This window comes from Tiliqua scincoides, chromosome 2, assembly GCF_035046505.1.
Source record: "Tiliqua scincoides isolate rTilSci1 chromosome 2, rTilSci1.hap2, whole genome shotgun sequence".
Lineage (NCBI taxonomy): Eukaryota > Metazoa > Chordata > Lepidosauria > Squamata > Scincidae > Tiliqua > Tiliqua scincoides.
In genome coordinates, this window is record NC_089822.1 from 208848503 (window position 1) to 208856604 (window position 8102).

The window sequence follows — 8102 nt, forward strand, 5'->3', positions numbered from 1 at the left end:
TAGCTCACAGGACATTGCCTTATACTAAATCGGACCACTGGGCCATCTAGTTCACCAATGGCTCTCCAGATTTTCAGACAAGAATTTTTCTATGCCCCTCCTCAGAGATGCTCAGGACTGAAACTGAGATCTTCTGCATGAAACGGGGACACTCCAACGCCGAGCTAAAGCATCTTCACTTGAGTGATCTTGGAGATCATGGTGAGGTGGTCTCCCAAGTTTTTTGAAGGAAAGTCATTGAAAGTCTATTATCATTATTATTAATAGGAATAAGAATATTTATATACCACTTTTCATCTGAAGTCTGCTGAAGTCCTAAAGTGCTGCAAAAAGATCATCGCCACTGAGCTGCATGAAATCCTCTGTCTGTGCTGGAGAGAAGGTGGAGTACCTCAGGACATGAGGGATGCAAACATCATCACGCTGTACAAGAACAAAGGTGACAGGGGTGACTGCAGTAACTACCGCAGCATCTCTCTCCTTAGTGTTGTAGGAAAGCTGTTTCCCTGAGTTGCACTAAAGAGGCTCCAGGTACTTGCACAGAGCGTCTATCTAGAATTGCAGTGCAGATTCCAAGCCAACAGGTCCACCACTGATATGGTATTCTCCCTTAGACCGCTGCGGGAGAAATGCAGGGAACAATGACAGCCACTCTTTATAGCCTTCATAGATCTCACGAAGGCTTTTGACCTGGTCAGCAGGGATGGCCTCTTCAAGATTCTCCCCAAGATCGGATGTCCACCCAGGCTCCTCAGCCTCATCAGGTCTTTCCACAAGGACATGAAGGGCACTGTAGTCTTTGATGGCTCTGGCCACATCAGACCCCTTTGACATCTGAAGCAGGGCTGTGTTCTTGCGTCAACCTTGTTCGGCATTTTCTTTGCGGTCCTGCTGAAGCATGCCTTTGGAACTGCAACAGAAGGCATCTATCTCCGGACCAAATCAGACAGAAAGCTCTTCAACCTCTCCAGACTGAGAGCAAAGTCCAAAGTCCAGCTGAAACGTCTGTGTGACTTCCTCTTTGCTGACACAAGTCATGGTTCAGGATGTGGACTCACCTCCCTGCATTACAATCTCTGAGCATGAACTGGAGGTTGTCCATGACTTTGGGTACTTTGGCTCAACGATCTCTGACACTCTTTCTCTCGATACTGAACTAAACAAACGCATCAGTAAAGCAGCTACCACATTTTCCAGACTCACAAAGAGAGTCTTGTCCAACAAGAAGCTGACGGAACGTACAAGATCCAGGTCTACAGAGCTTGCGTCTTGAGTACACTTCTGTACTGCAGCGAGTCATGAACTCTTCACTCACAACAGGAGAGGAAATTGAACGCTTTCCACATGTGCTGCCTCTGACACATCCTTGGCATCACCTGGTAGGACAAAGTTCCAAACAACATAGTCCTGGAATGAACTGGAATCCCTAACATTGTATGCACTGCTGAAATAGAAATGCCTGTGTTGGCTTGGTCACGTCGTGAGAATGGGCGATGGCTAGATCCCAAAGGATCTCCTCTATGGAGGACTTGTGCAGGAAAAGCGCCCTACAGGTAGACCACAGCTGCGATACAAGGATATCTGCAAGAGGGATCTGAAGGCCTTAGGAATGAACCTCAACAGATGGGAAACCTTGGCCTCTGAGCGTTCCGCTTGGAGGCAGGCTGTGCAGCATGGCCTTTCCCAGTTTGAAGAGGCACTTGGCCAACAAACCAAGGCAATGAAGGAAGGCCCATAGCCAGGGAGACAGACTACACTTGCTCCCAGTGTGGAAGGGATTGTCACTCCCGAATCGGTCTTTTCAGTCACACTAGACGCTGTTCCAGAACCACCATTCAGAGCGCGTTACCATAGTCTTTCGAGACTGAAGGTTGCCAACAATATATACCACTTTTCATCTAAAGCAGTTCATAAAGTGCGAAACGAATAAATGGTTAGTTAGCAGGCAGAAACCTGCCCTAATAATGTTAGTGTTAAATGTATCAGCACCAAACCTTATTCTCAGGCCCTCTCCTTATATAATTTTCCTCCCTAGGTTTGGAAACTGACACAGTTCTGTCATCTCCAACCAATACTCATGGATTTCCCAAACATAGCTTCTGGTGTTGCAATGAGGAAGAACATGATCCAACAGGATGCTGTCGCTATGGGCCCAACGCACATTCTCTGTGTCAAACGTGGAGGAAGAAGAAGCTCTTGCACTAACAACTGATCATCACTTCCACTGTAGTTACTTAACCAACACTGATGCAGGATGCTTTGTGGTGAAAGCCTGGCAAGCCAGTACTGTGTTTATATGTTAGTTTGCCTATTATGAAATGCTTATCGGTCTTAAGCATCAGTTCAGCGAGTAAAAATGAGAGTTCTCGGAACATGAAGCATCTCAGTATGGACTTAACCTATTTAGAGGAATTGACTAAACCAGTCAATTAAGTTTGGTTCTGATAAGTGTTGAAAACCAGCATTTGGGGCAGAAGTTTCAGGTTAAGCAACATGCAGCTACCTACTCTAGGGACATCCCTGGGTGCTGAACTTTTAAATAGGACTATGGAGCTGGGCTGGTTTAGTTGATGATACCCCTGATGATATCCTACACTACCATGTCTTCCTTAGAGGTCGTGGTTTGTCTACTAACTTCTTGGGGGGAGGGGAGTTGACAGCATTGTCTTTTCATTTTCAATTCATGTAGGTACCTGGATCCTTCTGTGAATTTCCACTTGCTGCAGCAATGCCAAAATGGGGCAGGGAAGCATTCAGTGGGGCAAGGAAGCAGTGCCAGGTCTTCTCAGGGTAAGGGAACGAATGTTCCCAGGAAACCCAGACAGTCTCAGTGGGTTTCCTTGGATCTGTGCCCACTATTGAACAGGAGCAGAATTGAGGAGACCTGTGTCAGGCTTCCCAGACTGGGAAGGGGGTTAGGATATGACAGCAGAGCCTGCCACTGTCTCCACCTCCACACATGGGTCCGCTTCTACCATTCCCTGCCCTCTCCCCACCCCCAAAACGTACCGCTGGGGGCCCTTACCGCTCATCCTCCGGCCCTGTGGCCCTGCACCAACTGATGCTGGGCCTGGCACCAGTGGTTTGCCAGTACCATGGGTGCAGAACTGCCTTTCGGCACTTTTCACAACAGGTCAGCAGCACCTGTGCAGCACCAGTGCCACAGCCCATAGGACTGGGCCCTGAGTTCCTATTGACCCCATTTCAGGCTGTTGATAGTTCTTTGAAAAGTGCTGGTAGTATTGGCTTCCTGCCCAGGGATTCCAAGTCACACTCTGGCATTGAGGTTGCTACAGCAGCCTCTGGCACCAGACTGGCATCATGATAGTGGACAGAAGTGACTTTCTGAGTGTTTATAGAGAATATCTGACCAGAGGGAGGGCAAAGATTTAGGGATGTTGAGGACCAGGATGGCTTTTGGCTTCTACAGTACCCATTGGTGTTCTTCAGAGTCTTTGGTTACTGAGCATGCTTTTGGAACATTTGTAACTTGCACACTGGGGAAATATAGGGTATGTGTAGGGAGCACATGTTGTGGCTGATGGCACCACAGAAAGGAATAGTGTGAAATGAGGAGGGAGGGAAGATTAAAAGTTTAACAATATATAGCTTTTATGGTGGGGATAAGAATATGACAACTAGGGAGGAGAATCAACAAGAAAATGCAGTGCAACATACACAACAATCGCTCACACAACTAGGTCCTAAATGTCAGTGATTCCTTGGTCAAAGGAAAGAGAAAATACAAGAAAAAGGGGGTTTGTATTGACCTAAATGGAGGAGGGGCGAAGGGGAGAAGCATGCCGGGAAATCAGTTGGATTACCCAGGGAAAAGAGGGGCTGGAGAACGAAGGGTCTTGTGGAGGGGAGGGAGAGAGTAGAAAAAGCTGAGGAAAGGAAAAGACAAAGTGGAGGGGTACCCACGCTTTGTTCCAGCTTTGGAGTGAGACTGGAGCTAAGCCTTTGTTCTCTGAACCAGGGCTACTGGCAGGAGTGAGCCTTTCTGTGGTCCATGAAACACAGCACTCCCAGTGGGCAGGTGGGTCTTTCCTACTACAGCAGCCCTCCTAGCTGGCACTGCAAGGGCTTGAACAGGAGCGCACTCTGCGTAATGGGGCAGCCTGGCTTGTCTGAGTAGTTGTTCTGATGGTTCAGGAAGTCCATTTGAGCAGAGGCCAAATGCAGATGTTTTCCAAAGCTTTGAAACTGAGGGCCAAAGAGGAGAAGAGATGCAGGAGAGCTAAGATCAGGTCTCCAGGTGCTCACATTCTCATGTCAGATCCACTCTTTGTGGTTAGGATCCAAATAGTTTTGCTGCTCCAAAAGGGATCAGGGTTCCTCTCTGCACAGTTTTCCCTTTCTAAATAACTCCTGGAACTGTTATTAGCCCACAGTGAAAAAAATACAGGTGTAAAAGCATGTGACGGATTAAAAAGAAAATGCACATAGATGCTGTTTCCCTGTACTATGGAAACTGCTACCCAGATAGTCCCAATCTAATCACTGCTCTTTCACACACAATGTCCAGCCACCACCACTTACAGTAGCTATATTTTAGTGCTGAAATGAGTTATTGTACAATGGAAGAGTCTAAGCCATATTCCTAAAATGGAGGAAACCTGAAGATTAGCACACACCACCCCCATTCCGCCTCTGGAGAGGAGAGGGGGAAAGGCAGATTGAGTTGAAAGAACTGCATGCTGGGATCCCATGGGAAGAAAGAACTGGGCCCTGCTCCAGCGAATGCTTAACGTATGTCAGTGATTAGGGTTGCGATGGTACAAACTACAAGCATAACAATGGTTATCTGAAGTCCAACGTGTTCCAGAAAACCAACACATGTTACAAAATGCAGCAAAGAAAAACATTTCAACGTGTGCTGTTGTGGTGATGTATTTGCATGCCGACTGGAAATCTACCCACATAAAACAGCCAAAGGTCAAATGGGGATGAAAGTGAAACCGTTTTGCCAGCTATATGAGAAAACGATAGCAGCCACTTGCAGTTCCTTTTGTGTAAGTCTTCCTGGGTTTGGAGGTGGGGGGGGGGGGAGGCAGGCATGCACACTCAGGCAATCAGATCAGAAAAACTCAGTGTTTTCAAAACGTATAGCAGTACAGTACTAGTGAATTAAGCTTGTATGCTGCAAGCATAGGCAAGCTTCTGGCTGGCAATCTGTCTTCTCCCACTCTCAGACTGTTGCTTTATATGTGAAGGCGGGCCTGGCTCAGACATTTTCTGCACATCTACTGGCTACACACGACAGAGGGATGACACTGGTATCTCTTTCCTCCATCAGGCCCCCCCCCCCCGCTCTTTACCTCTCTGTGTTGAGTGGAATGCCAACAAGAGTAGCCTATATGAACAACTACCAGTGGGAACTCCAGTCATGCAGGGATCCTCTTAGAATGGAATGCCAACCAGCTGTACACATTTAGGCCTCATTGCCAGCATTCCTCCCAATGGGCAGATAGTGGGCCTAGGTTAGGTGACACAGTCCTTCCTCCCCCTTCTTCACACCTGGTACATACAGGTGGAGGTAAACATGAGAAAAAGCTTTGGATGGCATGGGCACCATGATTCAGCTTTCTGTCTTTGGGAAAGGTCCCTAAGAAATGTTGAGATCTTTGTGAGTTGCTTAGGTGATGCCGAAGTGTCTTGTCATACTGATAGATAGCACCAAGCTAGCAAGAAGTGTTTAAAGGGCAGCCTCTGCCAGTGTGAACGTGCTCTTTCCCTTGCCTTTACTACTAATAATCATTTAAATGGTTTATGGTCTTTACTGCTTTCACCCACAACAACTGTGTGACTCATTTGCGTTGTTCCCATGATACCACAGACTTGGGCTAAAAGACCATGGTTTGCTTAAGGCCACCTGGTGTTGCCTTGGAAAATCAATCAGATCCCAGCAGTTCTCACACTTGATCTCTTCAAGCATTTTTGTGCCAATCCCCCCCCCCCCCCGGGTGATTTTAAACTCAAACAAATCAGAACACCATTTGTAGGGAGGAAAGCAAACTTTTCCCTCAGTGGGGCTTCTGAGATGGGAACTCTCAATAGCAGTGTCCATGAGAGTGTTGTACATGTGCTTTTTCAACTCATACCCTAGAACAGTAATGACTCTCCAAATGACACACTGACGGTGCAGTTGCATTACATAAATGCAAACAAAACACAACCATTTCAGCAAGCTGTTACAGAGCACTTCATCTGGCTCTTTGTACTTCCACCCACGAAGCTTCAATAACATTCAGTTTATGATGTGCTTATAGAGCCAGGCTAGACATGAAGTCTGCGACTGGAACTTTTTCCAAACAGCACCACAAAACGTTGCTGTGTTTGCATGTTTGGGACTTGGGTGATGTGGCTCAAGGGGAGTTGAATGCCCTGTACAGCCTCCCCAACTTCATTGCTTCTCCCCAAGTTATTAGCCATGGGATGGAAAACTTGCAGGCACCCCTCTGGTTTACCCTCTATGGCTGTTGCAGCTTTGGGAGGATTTGGTTTGGGGCCGTGGTGTTCGGGAGAAAGGGTTAGGATTATCTCCTTCTCCTGCACTATGGCCACAGTCTTTTGGAAAAAGAAAATAACAGAAAAGGAGTACTGCTAATGCAACTCTCATGTCTGGCCTAGTTTGGTCATGAGAGTCATTTTGGGCCCAGTCCTATCTGTGGTACACAGAGCAGCAGCTCATGGAGGCTCTACCAGTGCTTGTGATTAGTGAAGGGGAAGGGGGGGCAGGGGAATTTGGGGGGCAGGGAGGGTGGAGGGTAGGGGGCAGGGATGGGGAGGGGATGGGTCTAGGCAGCATTAGCATGTGCCAGGATCCTGTTCCCTCTTTCTGAATCTACCCCACCCCTTTTCTCTACTCAGACCTATGTCAGCTATATAGCTGGCATAAGTCAGAGGAGACTCATAGGCCACCAGGAGGCCTATGCAGAGGTAAGTAGAAAATATTTTTCCTTACCTCTGGCAGGCCCCCTCCCCCACCATTGAATGCAGCACACACTCTGACAGTACAGCTGCATCAGCACCAATGGTGGGGGAAAGGTTTGGGCAGTAAGAGTGCCTAATTACTCCTGAGTAGTCCCACTGATTTTGCTCAGACAACGCCTGTGTAAGAGAAGCATGGCCTCATTATCCAGTGCAAGTGTTACAAAGGGATCTCAGAAAAATGATTCCATGGCTCTTTTTGTGGCCATGCATCCAAACTGTGGCAAGGAGGCATTTCCTTTCTTCTGCTGACATTTCACAGCATCTATTAAAATCACGGCACCACATGCTTCTAATTTACGGTAAAACTACAGTATGCATTGAGCCCATTTTCGACTCGCATGTGTTGTTGCATACCTGGTCTCGTTAATGAGCTGTGTTTGTTTATCTCAACAGGTACAGGCTATGATGGAACATACTGGAGGGAGCAGCTGCCCAGAGCAATCGTGACCAATTGTGCACGCTTGTGCATGTGTCCGTGGGGGTGGGAGTTACTGAGGTTTCTCAGAAGGCTGCTGGTTGTATTTCAACTGCTTTGTATTAATGTATTAGGCTACAAAAATGTGAAACATTAAAAATAATCTGAATGCCATTCCTTCTGAATGTCCCTGCCAGGATGTTTTAGTTGTAGCCATTTTTGTGTGAAGGGTGAGAGCTAGTCGTTGCCTGACTGGGAGTAACTGGTGTCCCAGGATCCTATTTTTAAAGAAGTATGAACCTTAGGACTCATCCTGATAGTACTTCTTGCTCTCCAATTTTGTAGAGCTGTTCTGGAATCCAAAATAGGGAGGCCTGTGCATTGGATGTGAAGGATTCACCTCCTCATGTCCATTTGAGACCAAAAGAGCTGGATTACTGGAGGCAATCCACCCCTGCCTACAGTAGCAATGCCATTATTCTGACATTCTTATTAAGTGTATTTATATAGTGCTTTCTAACGAAAGTAATTCACAAAGTGGTTTCCATGGCAAAATAAATCAATAAATGGTTCCCTGTCCCCAAAGGGCTCACAGTCTAAAAAAAGGGACACAGAAGAGACACCAGCAACAGCCACTGGAAAAGACTCCATACTAGGGTGAAGAGGGTACCACTTGAAAAGGTGCCTCATG

General features: G+C 47.0%; 1 long non-coding RNA gene across 1 annotated transcript; it reads left to right on the forward strand.

Annotated features, from left to right (window-relative positions):
- Positions 1-4831: 4831 nt before the first annotated feature.
- On the forward strand, positions 4832-7585 carry LOC136639341 (uncharacterized). Its single transcript, XR_010793672.1, has 2 exons — positions 4832-5015; positions 7390-7585. It is a non-coding gene; the product is annotated as an uncharacterized lncRNA (long non-coding RNA).
- The last annotated feature ends 517 nt before the right edge of the window (positions 7586-8102 follow it).